This window comes from Alligator mississippiensis, chromosome 2, assembly GCF_030867095.1.
Source record: "Alligator mississippiensis isolate rAllMis1 chromosome 2, rAllMis1, whole genome shotgun sequence".
In the NCBI taxonomy this organism is placed as follows: domain Eukaryota; kingdom Metazoa; phylum Chordata; order Crocodylia; family Alligatoridae; genus Alligator; species Alligator mississippiensis.
The window spans coordinates 127,610,685-127,628,041 of NC_081825.1; positions in this window are offsets into that span (position 1 = coordinate 127,610,685).

Below are 17,357 nucleotides of genomic sequence, written 5' to 3' on the forward strand. Positions count from 1 at the left end.
TTCAACACACTCCCAAAGAAAGGTAAACCTCAGTAGAAAGCTAACAGAATTTGAGAAAATATTGGTCACACCTATGAAACACACAGGCCTACTGTCTGTGTTATATAAAGCAATTTTAAATAGCCATTTTAAATAGAAGAAAAAACACTTTAAGACAAAGTGGACTAATGACATTGGATCAGAAATTAGGGCTGAAGAATGGGAGACCATCTGGAACAATGGTCTTCACACAATTGTCTGCACCATAATAAAATAAAAATACTTTTAAATCCTAAATTGATAGTGTATAACCCCACTTGAAATTAAATTCATTTATGGTACAGTAACAGGCAAATGTTGGAAGGAGTGTAGACAGCTGAGAAGATTCTATCGCACGTGTTGGACGTGTCTCAGAATTAAACTGTTCTGCAAGAAGTTTGGAGTAAGGAAAACAAAAGGATGTTAATTATCAGATAATCTCCTAGGCCATGTACAGACATTCAAAAAGCCTGAGGAGGAATCAATCTAAGTTATGTGGTTTTCTGTAAGTGGCCTAGTGTAGATGGCGGCCAAGGTGATGACCAAGACCTGCAACATTTCCTCCTTCCTGCTTCGATACCTCCTATGGACATCCCTTATGAACACTGCAGCTGTGTGGCCCCCTGGCCTTGGGCCCCCATTGCATCCTCTGCATACTGTCCTCTCTTACACTGGTGGTGTTGCTGCAGTTAGACAGGATAGACACAGAGCCTTTGTGTGAGGTTGCAACTTTTGCTGATAAAACAAAATATAAGGGCAGGAGTCGGGGACCCTCCCAGAAGTCTCCTGGGCATCTACATAGCAGGCACGGCTGGTGAACTCAGACTGGTGGGGCAGGTGAAGCGTTACACGGGGAGGGGGGGGAAGGGGGTCAGGGCGGGGGTGGAGAGGAGTTTGCAGCTGGCCGGGCACTCTAGCCAGGAGCAGGGAGGCTGCAAACCCTCTGCTCCTGGCCAGCTGCAAACCGCCCCCCGCTCCCGTGTGCCACTCCACCTGCCCCACCAGTCTGAGTTCACCAGCCACAGCTGCTACATGAAGATGGCAAGGTAGCTATGGTAAGTCCCCTGTCTGGACCCATCCTCCACCCGGAAAAGCACAGTTTACAAAGAGGCACTGTCACTTAGGATGTGTGTGTTCAGTGCCTAGCAAAATGGGACTTCAGGAGGGGCACAGGAGATACAAATCATGAAAAGAGCACAGTCAGGGTTCTGCTACACCCAGCTTCCCACATTTATAAATCTATTTTTTTATATATGTATAGTAATCTAATGTACAGGAGTAATCATTAAGAGAGAACGTGGTTTTGCTGAGATTTGTACACTGGTGTCAGAACATCACATCTCAAGCATTAAACGTCTAAAAACAGACTAGAAACTGAGACCCTATCTATACCAGCCCAGCTGAGCCTGGGGACTGTTGCTGGGCTCAACCTGAAAAATAAGTCCAACCTGTTTGCTCCTTTTGTAGCCATGCCCAAACCTGGCAACTACAAAAAGGGAAGAGCAGCACTGGGGCAAGTGTTTAGGATTTGCATTGCCTAACTACAGGGCTTGGACAGGCGCAAAATGAAAACAAGTGCCTGGGGCTTGTTTCTCAACAGTAGTCCTGGACTTGGCAGCAGGACAATATAATGTGGTCCGCGTGTTACAAATGTCTATTTGGTGAAGTTGCATTATGTGAGCAATGTATTCAATTTAGGCTATTCAGTGATTCTCAACAAGAGTGCCTCCTTGGGGTGCTTTGAGATCCTTTTGAGGGTGTCATGGGCTGCCATGCAATGTTAGCATTGTTAGGTATACAAACATGATTCAGAAGATAAACTCAGAGATTTCAAATAGAAATCCCTAGTTGTGGTCATCTTTTGAACAGCAAAACTGCTGTACTATTTTTCTGTAGTCAAAAAAAGAGTGAAAACTAAGAGCCAGCAGTTTCCAAGAGGTGCCTCAAGTGTATTCAGGAGTGTCTTGTATCTATCCAGGGGTGCCTTAAGTCTAAAAATGCTGAGAATGACTGTTTTAGACTGTTCCCATTTCTTAACTATTGACGCCCACATGGCTAGCAACAGCACTGTACAAGTGCTTGTAACAGCTATTTTACCCTTTTCCACTGAACTAGCAGAGGGGCAGAACATCCTCTAAGAAAGTACAAACCATTAAGGGAATTCTGAAATGTTTAGCAAGATTGCAGGATCTGAAATGTGAGTGTTAAAACATATTCCTCAGCACTGACTTTTTACTCCTGAGCATTATGGTTGGATCTATTCAGTTCATAGTTTAAGAAAAAAGTTCTCATTATCTCTTCACTTCAGGTTTTTACCATTAAATGGCTAGCGTCCTGCTTTGAATTTGTTTTTATTCTGGAAGCAGTCTTAAAGAATACCTCAACAAACCAACAGAGAAATGGATAACTGACTATTGTTTATCATGACAGTGCTACAGCAAAGAGATGTTAGTCCCTAATCAATCTATTTAAAACTCTGCCCAGCATTTTTGCTCTGGAAACAATCACTTATTTCATATTGCATTTCCATTGAGACAATGGCATGAATCGAGCTATCAGAATGTGATGTTTTTATAGTCATGGATATATATGCAGAGAGTTCCAGAACCATACTCAGGAAAAGTTTCATTCATAAATATTTAACCAGGGCAGTACTCCTTTCCTCTCTAATACTTCCCCAGTAATTTCACCTCCTCCCATGTGCAGCTGTTTGAATTATTGGAGAGCTTACCCTCTTAGTTTCCTAAAGAAATTTTAAGAAATACTTCTGATGTGGATTCTTGCAAATCTGATTTAGCTGTTATAAACAAATTTGCTACAAGCTCTTGTCTGTTCCATGTCTGTATAAAACAAGTTGGCTTTAGCTGCCATTGAAAAAATTCCTGACAGGCAATACTGACTTGCTGGCAGACATGATGCTGAAGAGAAAAAGGATTGTACACACTGCACTGCCGTGTACCTTTAGAGATTGTCAGCACTAAAAGACATTAACGGAATGACTCAAAGAAACTTATTTTTGCTGCTCCCACTGCTCTGCTTGTTCATTGACTTTCCCAGTGTCATCAAGGACTTTTGAATACTTTTTTTTTAAACCCACTCATTTCACGACTAGAAGAGTGTCATTTCTTTTTTACAAACTTTCAAAACTGTTTTCATTGAGCGCAGAAGTTCTATGGAACCTGATTCTCTACTCTCTTAGACTTGTTCAATGTCATGGTAACCCTCAAGGTAACCCCCAACAGGGGGCATAGATTAAATGCTCCATAGTAACTGCCCATGTGCCTGCTCTTACCCCACAAGCTAACCTATGGAAGTTTAGTCCTCTTTCATCAAGGACTAAACTACCAAGAAGGTGCACGTGAACAGTTACTATGAAGCAGGTGACATGCAGTAAATCCAGACCCCCTTTCACCATGCCATAACTAACTAGTTCATCTTACCATACTGTTAGATCAGTCCTGTGCCAGGGTAGCTCCATTAACTTGTGTTCTTCTGGATTTACATTGATGTACACATATGGAGAATCATGCTCATGGAGCTTTTGTATTTCTATCACATTTTGACATTTTTTATTCATATAATAGAAGATGAAGGGATGCTTAGTTGCACACTTCTTTTATGATGGGAGAAATGTCCTGGAAATGGTAAGTGCCTCTGACTGATTCAGTATAAAATACTATTTATATTCATCACTCCAGTTTAGAAAAAAGAGAGAGAGAAAGAAGACTGATAGTTAAACCTTGAAATGGAAAGAGTTTGCTGAATCAGCCCAGTCTTGATGTCAAGTTCTGTAATGGAAATGAGAGATACCATCATTACTGCAATATTACTATTTTATTCAGTATTTGGCAATGCCAGATATATATAAATATGGGCTAAGCCTGCCTTTCCCACTTGTGCTAAGTGACAATAGGCATGGCTGGCTCTGGCATGTGGGCAGAGTAAGAGATTGACTAAAGAAGAAAATATTTATTTGTTCTTTGTCATAAAAGAGACTTTGATCCTGGAGTGAGAGTATAATAACTAGTTTACCTGAGGCAGTAAAAAAACCAGAAACCCCCCCCCCCCCCGACAGTTGGGGCTGAGAGCATTGCATAGAGTACAGTCTCTCTGGAAAAGAGTGTAAGTTCCCATTTGGATTCCCTTTATGCATCTAGACAAATGCTGTAGAAAATACAAAATACCATAGTGCAGTGAAATATATACATGATACAGTATGTCTGCTATCAGTTATTCAGGTGATGTCAAGGGGCTGTTGCTTTATGGAGAGTAGTTTTGGAGAGAGTGAACCAGTCAATAATTAAAACTGTATTTTTCTACTCACACATTTCCAATTATCTTTTATCATCTTTCTTCTTTCAAAAATGGTCTTGAATCTCTCCATTTTCTGAAACTAGTAACAATTAAGAATGCCAAATGTCATTTATTTTGGAGGTCCCAACATTTAATTGAATTAATATTAGCCCTGTTTTGAAGAACTTGTGATGTTACTCTCAGAACAGTTTGATTCTGGCTTCAATAAACTTAGCTATGTGTTCTTCCTGTGAGATAGCATCACTTTCAAATATACTTGACTGGAATTGTTTGCATATCATGTTTGCTTTATTACATGCAGTGGGTGAAGCATTTTGGCGTCTCTTCAAGTTGTATTGATTGGGAGCTTTATTGTGTTAATAAGCAGAGGAAAGAAAGGTCCCTTTTATATTTTGCTATATTTTTTAATGAACTATAATAGATGAATATTCAAGATGGCTAAATGTTGCAGGGTGAATACAAATTCCTAAATACATAAATGAAGTGTTTAGGTAAGATGCCGTCTGGACAAAAATGATAGTTACGGGCTAGAGTCATGGGCAGTAGCGATGCATAGGGGGTACACAGGGGTGCACATGCACCCCCTCACAACAGCATTCCCTGCTTAGGCAGCAGGCAGGGGAAGCAGGTGAGAGCACTGCTGCCCACCCTGAGAGTGGCGCCTGCAGAGTGGGGGCACCAGGAGAAGTGCTGCTGGCACTTCTGAGTGCATTCCTGGCCCTTCCAGGCATGCCACTGGCACATCCAGGCAGCATTCCCTCTTAGCCAGCTTAGAGAGAACACTGCTTCCAGGATGGTGCACAATCAGCCACAGGGATCTCCCCCCACAGTCAGCATTATTGACTGGGGGACCTCCTCTGGCCGCTGACTAGCCGCTGGGGGGGGCAAGTACCCCCCCTGTTTCAGGAGGTACCAGTTACCCATGGTCATAGGCTGGATGAGTGGCACGGGGCCAGTTTCTAGTCTGGGCTGGGCACACAGACCAGCCTCACATTCCGGATCTGAAGTAGGTACTGCATGCAGTGCAGTCCTGTCCCAGTCACTCCAGGACTGTTCTATGTGTCCCTGGAACTGGCCTGAGTGGCACAAGGCCACTCCAAGGCTGTGCTGCTCATGGGAACCACTCCACCCCTGCAGGACGCAAACTAGAATGGGTGCCCTATGCAGCATGCGGGGCCATCCCATATGCCCCGCATGCTGCCTGTAGGCAGCACTATGGGCTGGATAATATAGCTCCACAGGCCAAATTCAGCCCACAACTTGTATGTTTAACACCCCTAGGCTAGAGAGATACTTTGTGTTCTCACTTGAGGGATGGGCTGCTCATAATTACATAACTCAAGGACCAGCAGGGACCAAACTGACTCTGAGTCTCTTTGCTTCAAAGACAAAATAATTTGCATCAACCCTTTCCTAGATGCAGATGGCTTCCCCCTCCATGGTAGTTTACCTTGGTATGAGGACAGCATCAAGGTTCTACCTTTTCATTTGTTTTTCCTCTGCCTGCTCACTTGTACAGTAGTGCCCAACAGAGGTAGCTGTTATATCTGCCTGGTTTTGTGGGATAAACAAAGATTTTGCCCAGTACTAGAACTGCCAGTGAAAAATTGGCTACTCCTATGGAGAGGTCATTATTTGGGGATACTCCTGCCTACTAGATTTTTAATCTCTTCACTGAGATTGAAAATTCTTTATTTGTTGACTAGGATGCAGAAATTCTTCTAGATGATAAAGAGTGATTAAAAACTGCTCCTTTCAGACATATCACCAAGTAGCTATCAGATGACAACTGTTTTCAGTTACTACAGATTTAGACTGAAGCTGACCTGATGTTCAAAAGTTAAAATGATCTAATCAACTTCTATTTGCCTGAGCCAGGAAAATGTCCTTTGAGCAGTTACTCTCTTTTACTTATCTATTCTTTAACATGTGGTTCCATTCTAGTGACTGCTGGTAATAAGTTAGGGTCCAATGTACAAAACTGGAAAATTATTTTTCATTAGTATTAATAGAGATGTAGATCCTCTGACATATGGGGGAGAAGGTCAATATATTAGTAATTTTATAATTATTGAGCTGCTGTAGGAATTATTTTCTTGTCCTACCACTGAAAACTATAAACTGCTGACAGACAGAGTTCTACACTAAACTCTACAGTAGCTGAAAATGTTTGTGCTCTAAAAGTAGCTGACATATGCCTCCTACAGTACAAATTCCACTAGCATAGGCTGGATTACTAACTTCTTTTTTTTAACTGAAAAATGAGCTATAGTCTCTTTTTCTGTATATTAATCAACGCTCACAAAATTCCTCAGATATTTTTAGTGCCATTTTACACATTATCATCTCGCATATGATAATGAATGGTTGTTTGCAACACAAAAAGAAATTTTGCAGAAACTGGAATGATTTGCAAGTCAAGCAAGTAATTGTGCTACTTAGATGACAATTAAACGTAAGTTTTCTCCAGCCAATTTTGAAAACCTTCTCTTTCCACTCCATGTGCTACCCAGGTCAGCCAGAAGATTCCCCAGTGTCTTCCCCTTCCTGCTGTACCTGCAAAACGCAAGTATTACCCAGGAAGAAAGATGACCCCTTCCCTCTTTCCTCAAGTTCCCCTTAGCAACAGAGTCAGGTTTGGGCTTCTACCTGTTTGAAGACTTTTTTGTAAAGAATATTGAACTGAAGGAGATTTTCTGGTTGATTTGATAAAAAGGTTGGAATGAATCACAAATTTTACATAAGGAAGTACAGAGAACATTTCATTTGGCTGGGAAATGTTACATATCTGGAGAATAGATTTCCCTTTCTTAGAAGCAATGATGTTCAGGTAGGAAGAGCTCCATGTTATTCACCCACCCTTTCAATAAGTTATCTTAGTAATTTATTCAAACGAGTTGCATAATCAGTGTACAGTAAACAACTAGAGGTCTACCATATAAGCCAGCATTTATTACCAAGAATTTTATCTCAAATTCATGGGTAAATTAGGCACCTGCCTATGTATCTATTGATTTCATATGATATGGCATGATTTATGATGATGATAAAATATGCCCTTTATTCTCAAAGCACTACAGAGGTGAGGAGATATCACCATGATGCCTCTTACAAATAAGGAATGGAGAATTGAGTTGACAGCTCAAGGTTGTCACACTACACTGCAGTCCCTAGAGTAGTGTAATGTAGTGTAAACCTATACCACCTAGCTTAAAGTTAGTTTGTTGGGGTACTAATACTAGTGGAGACTGTATGCAGCTCAGCATAGCTTACCAAACCTACTCTAAAAACTAAAAAATAACTGTGGTTGCTATACTGATGTTTGTATACAAACCACCTAGTTTCAACCTAGCTCAAGTATATCTACACTACAATGTAATCATAACAAGTGGACAGTAGACATGATCAGTAGTGTAACTAAGGTCAGGCGACTAGAGCAGCATAAAAATAACAGCTACCAGCAGCTGAGAGCTGCCACTGCCCTGTGCGCTACTACCACCCAAGGCACAGACCTGTCCTGTTACATCTCTGGACATACCTATAGAGAAGACAGAAAAAAAACAATTATTCTAGTTCTCCAAGACAGTCCCAAATTTTGGGGTTTTATCTAAAAGTCCACAAGGACTTCCTAACTGGAATATTGGTCTTGAATTTGAAAAAACTTGTCCTGGATCAGTGCCCGCCGCACCTGCTGAGGACACAAAATGAGATTCCTTGGTGCCATAGACAAGGGTAGCCTACCTACAATACATGTGCCACAAGTGACACAGACAGCTTCTGCACATGGCACATGACAGACTAGGGAGGGGCGAGGCAGCACAGTGACAGATAGGGCAGGGAACAAAAAGCAGAGCAGCAAATCAGACAGGCAGCATAGGGCAGGAAGCAGAAAACAAAGCAGCAGATTGGGCAGGGGAGGGGGATCAGACTGGCACTCAGGGATGGTGCAGGACTAATTTGTACCATGCCTGCCAAAACATTCATCCACCCCCGGGTTACATCATGAACTGGACACGTTATAGCCATGTTCACATAATGCTGCACCCACACTATTAATTTGCTTTGTTGAGAGGAAGAGCTAATTAGCTTGCCTGCAGTACTGCACTCTAGTGGCTACACTACTCAGCACTAGAAGTTGTATAACTGGTTCAGATTGTAAAAGTCTGTGGGGTGATTGTGACCATGCCCTGGATTTTGCTCCCTAAAAGTTGGTCATTTTAATTAGATGGCATAGCTATGAATAAAAGCCAGGTCACCTAAGCTGCAGTCTAAATCTGTATTGCTGAACACATTGCCTCCTGTGTAGCTAACAATAAAATAAATCCCTGTACCTCAGCTGATCTGTGCTGTATGTGGAAAAAATCATTTTTGCCTTAGTTGGATGAAACAGCAATGCAGTTATTCCCAACTGTAACTTTCTTCTGTTTTAAGCCCAAGTAAAAAAGTTTTGTTGTTCTGCCTGTATGCATATTATATAGCATGTTTCTGAAAGAAAGACAAAGTGGGCATTCCTCCCTTGGCTCCTGTATTACAGCAGTTGTGAGGGGGGAAAAAAGCAACCATTGCTTAACCTACTGAGGACTGTCCCTGTTTAGTTTTGCCTTTAAAGCTGATGTTGTTATTTCTGTTTTCTGACACACTCCTTACTAGGCACCTTTGAAGGCTTGAGTGGAAGAAAAATTCAAATAATTATAATGATGATAATTCAATTCCATTTCTCACTTTGAATCAGGAGATCTATTGATCTCTGTAAAATCATGCCCAACTCTTACTGCCATTAATCGGAGTTGCAGAAGTGCAAAACAGATATCCATTTAAAGAACAGAAAGAGAGAATCAGTTAAGATTCTGTGGATTTTGTCTTTCACTATAAAACAATGATTAGCACCCTCCTGTAATGGGACACTTACGGCACTTGTTACTTTAAGAAGAAAGAAGGCTGCAGGGAGAGCTCAATCAGCAGTCAAGGGAGACATCTGACCAGAAGGGGGATGGGCTGGAGATTGCCCCTCCATATATAAGCCCAGGGCCTGAGGTAGGCAGGCAGTCTGGCCTTAGAGGTTGATGTGAGAGGAACTCCTAAGCAGGCTATAGAGACAGCAACTGACACCAAGAATGCCTGTGAAAATACAGCCTTAGAGCTGGGGTAACATCAGGAGGTTTAGGAGGGACTAAGGTGAGGAGGAGGTCCCAACAGGCCTGGGAGCAAGGCCAGGGCTCAGGAGCAGGGCTAGAGCCTGAGTGAAGGTGGATATGGCAGGGTACTTGAGGTGCCTGCCACTTTGAGCTTAATGGGGGAAGGAGTATGGCAGGGCACTGGCTGTGCTTGCCACTTTAGGAGGTCAGGCAACCTGTTGAGCCACCAACAGGTGGGGGTCAGGGCTAAAGGCAGAGTCAGCTGCCCCAGGGGGCTGGCAGGTGCGACTAGGCCTGGTCAAAGGAGTCATTTGATTGAAGGGAGGCATCTGAATGGAGGAAGGTTGGGCTTAGACAGGGTATAAGCCCAGACCCTGAAGACAGGGCTGGCAGTAACATCTTCGGAGCTGGTGAAGAAACATCACCTAGTGGGAAGGCTGCAGCACCTGAATGCCAGCAAGTAGATTAAAATCTGGAGGTTTGGGTAAGAACTAAGGGGAGGGAGAAGGTTCCTGGGGACCCAGTGGGGTCCAGAGCCGTAAGAAGGGGGCTGAGTACCTGGGGCCTGTGAAGAGGCTGGATGAGCCCAGAGAGAGAGGGGATGAGTGCCTGTGGCATCTTGGGAGGAGGGCTCGGGACAAGCCGAGACAGGACTTGTGTGTGCAGGGGCTTTGTGAGAGGCCAGGAGGGACCCAAGAGAAGGAAGGGGCTGCAGTAAGGAAGATCTACAGAGAGCTCTGAGCCTGCAGAGAGAGAAAGTGATCTATGGAGGGGCCCAAGTGGGCAGACCCATGGAGAGAAGAGGGCTGGCAGTTGGAGGATGGGCCCTGGGAACCTTGATTGGCCTATGCTGGGGCCAGGGGGCAGGAGGGGGCAAAGGGTGTGGGAGCCCACCACGAGGGAGCTGGGAGAGCCTGGAGTCTCAACTGACCTGGAGGCAGGGCCAGGGCCTAAGAGAGGCATAAAGGTCCTTGTGGGGCCACAGCCAAAAGGGAGGGATCAGGGAGGATGCAGCCTAGGGTGACAATGGCTGGTAGGGGTCTGAGAGTGAGCTGGGGCCAGAGATAGAAGACTCTGATGTGAGATGGAGCCAGGGCCAGTGGCCTGGTGGTTAGCAGCCCAGAAGGGGCATAGGGCATCTAGGGGAGAGCCCAGAGTGACGTGTAAAACCAGGGAAGTTTGAAGACTGGTCCTGCACTCTGGACAAAGACCTAAAACTGCACCCTACTGGAGTTGGTTGGCATGTGTAGTGGGGCTGCCTGTGGTGGGGCAGCCTCCATGAAATGCCATGCATGGCCCACTTTAGGGAAAGCTGAGGATGGGGTCCCAGAAAGCCTCAGCTCTCATAGACTTGTGGGTGACCCTATGGAAGGGGAAGGCTGTGACCCCAACAGAAAAACACTTGGCCAGGGCAGACCATGACCATGTGGGTCCAGAGGCCCAGGGAGGGGCCAGGGAAGACCTCCATATGGGTCCAGAGGCCCAATGAGGGGCCAGAGAAGAGTGGGACTATGTGGGTCCAGACAGCCAGCAAGAGGCACCTGAGCCACATATTGACGCCCAGTGAGAGGGACCCAAGCTGCATAGTGAGGCCCAGCAAATATAGTGGGACCAGAGGGGTCTAGCGGCCCAGTGAGGGGATGGAGAATAGAGTGCAGCCCAGTGAGGGGTAAGAGAGTAGACTGCAGAGCCAGATGAGTCCAAAGGTCTGGAGAGTATCCAGGAAATGAAGAAATAATAGGGTGAAGGACAAAGGACCAAGAATGGGGCTGGCAGCCTGGAGAGGGGCCAAGAGAGAGATCAAGGGACCTAGTAGCCCAGTGACTGGTTGGTTGAGACTGAGGAGTCTGAGGGCCCAGAGAGGGGCCAGAGGAGAGACTGAGGGATCTGGCAACCTGAGGGAGGGCGAAAGGGAGACCAGGGGGTCTGGCAGCCCAGGAAGGAGTTGTGCAGAGAAACTGAGCAGCGTGAGGCCTGGAGTGGTTGGGTGAGATCAAGGGGTCTGGCAACTGCAGTGGGGCTGACAGGCTGAGGGGTTGGAAGGTCCAGTGAGGGGCTGTATCAGCAATGAGTTGAACATCTACAAGGATGCCATCTGTAAGGCATGGGGCATGGTGTAGGGATTGACTTGGAGCCATACTATTTGCCATTAAGGCTCAAAGTGCTATCTAGTGTCAGTTATGGAATGAGACCCAGTGAGGTGCCTGGGTGCAGGTAGAGGCCGATGGGGGGTCAGTGGAACTGGGCCACATGAAGGCCTGTGGACAGCCTCCTTATTATCATATTTATCATCAAGGTGTGGCAGGAAAGATGGAAAGGAGCCCTAAGGATGGAATAAGGCATGGTCATGGAGCCTCCAGAGGAATGTCACGGCCACCCCTGGGACCCAACCTTGTGACAGTGGAGAAAGGACCAGGGTGGGTTCAGGTGCTCAGAAGTGAAACAGAAATGGGACCAGAGAGGTGCCTTGTGGAGACCAGAAGGGTCCAGTACCCAGGAAAAAGTAGGTAGCTGGGAATAGTGTGGAGACAGGACCAGAGAAGGCCCAGTGCCTGGAGGGGGACCAGAAGAGTCCGGTGCCACAGGGGCCTAGGTACTCAGGAATAGTGCAGAGATGGGAGCCAGGGTGGGCTCGAAGATGGAGTCAGAAAAGGCTTAGGCCCAGAAGTAGGGTACAGTGAATGAGATCTGCTGCGAGGCATGGGGTATTAGGGAGGTGGAGCCCATGTAGTTAGCCATTGAAGTAAGAAGCATTGACATCGTAGCTCATGAGTGGAAGAGAGCTTGTTTGGGAATCCCTGGGGCAGCCTCCCTTTTCTTAAAGGTATAGGTATATCAAGGCATGGCAGGAAGATAGCAGGGGAGAATCAGGGTAAACAAGGACTGAATAGCCACTTGAGGGTGTCATGGCCGGCCAGATTCTATGCTGCCGTAAATTAACATAATTTAATTGACTATGCTTCTTTACACCATCTGAGGATCTGGCCCAGTGTTTAATTTTATGCATGTGTGTGTATATGTGAATAAGCTGCACTGGACAGCTTTGGGAATAGTAGCCAGTGCTCTCCTCCAGAGCCTGGAAGGGAGTTCAGAGATCTATGCACACTTCTTATAGAAAACTATATTGGTGAGCAAGGGTGGAGGAAAACAGATGTGCTCTTGAGAAAAGCTATTCTTCCAAGATTCCCACCACTTTGATTAAGAAGTCAGACTCAGACTAGAGCTGTAGCTTGAAGCGGAGTCCTGAATAATAACATTATGACAGCATCTGGGTCCAGATTCCAGACCAGTGTATTCTGTCCTACAGTCAGGCAAGGCATGGTCAGGCTCACAAGAATGATGACAGGGGTCATGGGAACAAGGTGCTTTCCATGGTGCCACAGGTGAAATCTGGGGGTGGGGGAGAAGGCGGAGGGAGGGGTGGCAGGGTATCTTCTCACATTCATTCAGATTCACTCAGAATTACTTTGGGGCAAAACATAGCATTTTGTGGAGTTTATAAATGGGTTGGCCTTGAAATATGTCTGGTGGTAGCAGAAATCCCTTATTTAAATCTCTAGCCAGCCAAGGAAATTAATCCTTTCATACTCAGTTTCAGACAAAACCGCAGCTATGCTTTTTCATGTGAAAGCCAGGTAATATAAGTCACTTCACCTACAGCTACTCTTAAAAACTTCAACTAGTACAGAATGCAGCAAGGCACTCTTTAAGTACAACAGCTTGTGGAGAGCTTTACAGCTTTAAATTGCAATGCTGGCCACCATACAGGCAAACCCACAGCAGGTATTGTGGCCCTTGGGGGGGGCAGTCTGAATACCAGAAAAAAAACTGTTTGGTATTTGGGAACTGAGGTGTGGTATAGAAAGAAAATCAGTTGTTCCTGGGATTCACTTTTGCATTGACAGAAGCCTGTTTTCAGCTGCCATTGTAATTACTAAAATTCATAGATTCATAGATGTTAGGGTCGGAAAGGACCTCAATAGATCATCGAGTCCAACTCCCTGCATAGGCAGGAAAGAGTGCTGGGTTCAGATGACCCCAGCCAGATGCCTATCTAACCTCCTCTTGAAGACCCCCAGGGTAGGGGAGAGCACCACCTCCCTTGGGAAGCCATTCCAGATTTTGGCCACTCTAACTGTGAAGAAGTTCTTCCTAATGTCCAGTCTAAATCTGCTCTCTGCTAGCTTATGGCCATTATTTCTTGTAACCCACAGGGTTCCCTTTAATAAATCTTTGTTTAAATTAACCAAGTTCACAGCTGGCAAAGGTTATTTGTACAACTGCAAGCAATTTAACTATAGATTGTTCAGATAATTTCCCCCCTTTAGCATACTGTGTATCTTTTGGAAAGGATACTACATAAATCCCCATTATGTAGGACTGGTTTAAATACCTCTTAGATTCCTTGGAGGAAAAAAATTGTTTTAATGGAATGATCAGTTTTCCCTTTTAGAGTACATTTTTTACAAACTTTATACATTTCTTTCTCACACTTTATCTTTAAGGGTGGGGAAAGAATAGAACTATTTACAGTTCTAGGATTACAGTTCTATAAATAAAGCATATGGTAGGAATTAACATGTCTAAATAGGATTAGTTTGTTATTTTCTGCTTATTTGAGGTGGATTATTTTTATATAATTTATTCCTCCCCACCCATCTCATAACAGCTTCAGGGCTATCAAGCCCCCACTCCACATTTCCCTTTAACATAGTGCTTCTAAAGTTGCCTGAGGGAGTCAGAAGCCAATTCAAATATGTACCTATTTTTGGTATCGTATTTTTTCTTGCTTCCACACACTTGAAGGAACACATATCATCTCCCCCTTTCTTGTGCTTCTTTATGGGAATATCCATTATCACAAACAATCAAGACAACCCCTGCCTTCCTCCCTTCCTCCATCCCCCACCCCTACCCCCTGCAAAACCTTAGTGCAAAAGGCTCAATTTTAGGGACTCTGCTGACTAGTGGTATTTACAGCCAAGGTAGACAGTGGTCATGTTTCCTACACAATGTTTGAGAAAGGTAGAAGAATAGTATTTACAGAAACCATCAAACTGCATAGAGAGATAATAGGAAATGCCAAGGATAAGAGCAGAGGGTAAAAGCCCCACTATCCATTTCGGCCGAACACCTAAATTTTAACCATGAACCTTCTCCTGGAGTTAGGAGAAGATAAGGTAGACCTAGGTGCTGAAGTGGCAGTTATCCTTTGTGACTCTAGACTTTAGCTCATAATCAAAATCAGTGCAGTTAATGGGTGTCAATCCATTGACCTAATTGGGGTTTAGAATGAATTCATAGACCATTTTCAAAGGTAGCCATTAATTCTGGGTGCCTTATATTTCTGGTCAAAAACCTGAGACACATTGGGCTTGACTTTTAGAAGTACTGTGCACTGAAGTACCATATAGAGCTGGATTCAGTATTCACTACAGGTCGATTTCATTGTCACCTGTGCCCAGTACATCATGTGGAAAATGTTTTTAAAATTAGATTCCTTCTCTCTGTCTTATTTTCAGCTATAGATTTTCATTTATTCCCTTCTTTCTATGGCTTTTTTTCTTGATCTATTCTTGCTTAATTTATTTGTGATGAGTATTTTCTTCCAGAATTTTTTCCCAAAAATCTTCAATGTCTGTAACTTTTCTAGAAAGAATAGAGTAGGCAAACAAGGCACAGGAATGGCACTCTTGTCATGTGTGGTACTACCTGTTTCTGAGTCACTGATAACTCAAAAGAAAATGTTTTAACTGTAAACATTCAAAATTACAAAACAGGGTATTTTTTCCTCTCTGCTATAGATCACCAAATCACATTAGAGAATAGGATGCCTGGCTCCTAACTCACATATCTATAATGTGTAAAAAAATCTAAGCGGTGCATGCTGAAAATTGCATTCTGTCAGTATTAAAACATTTTTGGTGTAGAATTGCATCCCTGTGCTCCCGACACTGGTGAGTCTACTTGAGATACTAAATGTGCAGTAGACTAATTCTACTGTGCAATTAGTGCATCACAGCAAAAGCCGTGCTAATGCAGAGAAGAGTTTAGTCTACTGTGTATTAGCGTCATTAAAAAGCCATGTGCCGATGCTCCTGCGCAGTAGCACTGGTTACTGTGTATTGAGTTAGTACCTTTTATGCAAAGTAATTACAGCGCTTTAATGCATGTGTAGATGTGTCCACTGTCTGCAAAACCTTGGCTCAAGAAGGCCTTACCTTCTAGCAGACCTCCCTCCCCCTGCACCTCCCTCCTCTTCTTCTTAGTTTAATGAAATCTCTTCTTCTAACCAAGTTCCCCCTTCTCTTTCTCTTCCTAGAAGACAATACCAGACTCAGTTGGGCAGCCAAGGTATAATGAGAGTGGAATTTCAAGGCCCGTACAGATTGCACCTGGAAGATGGTATGCTAAGTTACACATCTTCTAAAAGAAGGTTCAACAAAAGGGGAACAACTAATTGGTACATATAATATCAAAGCAATGAAATAGGGTACACCTGCACCAGTCTCTGTCTGGTCACTGGTATTTGGTATTCTTAAGCAATAATTAAGATCTGACGGGTTTCTGTAGTTATTCATTATATAACAAAGGTATAGAATATGTAATTATTCTATCACACTTTAAGACATGTAACCTTTAAGACTCCAGACACCCCTTCATGACTTTTTTTAAATGTAATGTTGCACCATTTCAAAAACTAATTTCTTTATTACAGTGCATAAATAAGAATATGACTGGAAATACATTTTTAAACAAACTGGAAAAACAAACTTGCATAATTATATTATAAATAATAAGACACCTGAGACTGGTGGTTCTTGCAAATATCTATCAAGTAAAACTCACAGCTAGATAGATAGGTTTCATTGTACTGTGTTAGCTTATCTACAGGGAGATGTCACAGTCAAGTTGGAATCAGATTGGCGCTGCTGAGCCACAGACCTGGATAAGTGAAGAAGACTACTGACGGGCTTAAGCCAGTGCCACTGCCCTGGAGAGGAACCCAGGCACATACATTTAGAAAATCAGCAAAACTAAGATCAAATGCTCCAGAAACCACACTCGTACAGGTAATTACGAAAACTTAGCGGGAAAGTGATGACTTCTATGAAAAAAAGAAAAAAAGAAAAGAAAGAAAACTAAATAACATGTGTAAGAAAAGGAACACTGATAGTATTGAATATATATAGGAAGCTAGAAACTGTAGAGAACTGATATTTTAAAAAGTAGAAGGACACAAGGGCCTTATAGATATTTTGTTTTTCTGAAGAGAGTCATTATTCTCCAAGGAGAAAACCCTTTTTCTCCCAGTGCTGGCTACAAAGGACCAACTCAAGGGATCATAATAAATTCTAATTTATTGGACGGGATATGAAGTTACCAATAAAATCATAAATGCAAACTTTGAGTTATGGGTGGTACTAGTCACCTTAGCACATACATACACACATGCACTCATTCATTCAAACCCATGTAGTATAGTGTGTAGTGTGTAGTGGCTGCTGTAGTGATTGTGAGCACTGGCGTCAGTATATCTACCTATCCGAGGCCCCAGAGTGTGCTGTTGATGGTCAGCTTCCTTCAAGGTGATGTATTTTCGCCTGCTTGTCCTTCTGTCTCAGTAGGTCAGATGCTGGATGAGAGGGCAACACTGAGGGTCATGCTTCACTGCCTTTTATCCGATTCTGGCGGACTTGTGTGATCCCCCAGCATCATCTTGGCTACCCAATCCAAAGGTCACTGTCCCATGTGGGTCTTGAGTAGTACCTGACAGCTGTTAGTTACAGGGGTGTCTGTCTGCTGGTACCTGAAGTTTTGGGAGTCCACCCTTGACTCGACCTAATGGCTGTATTGTCATGGGCTACAGGAATAGTAAATAGGGTGAGT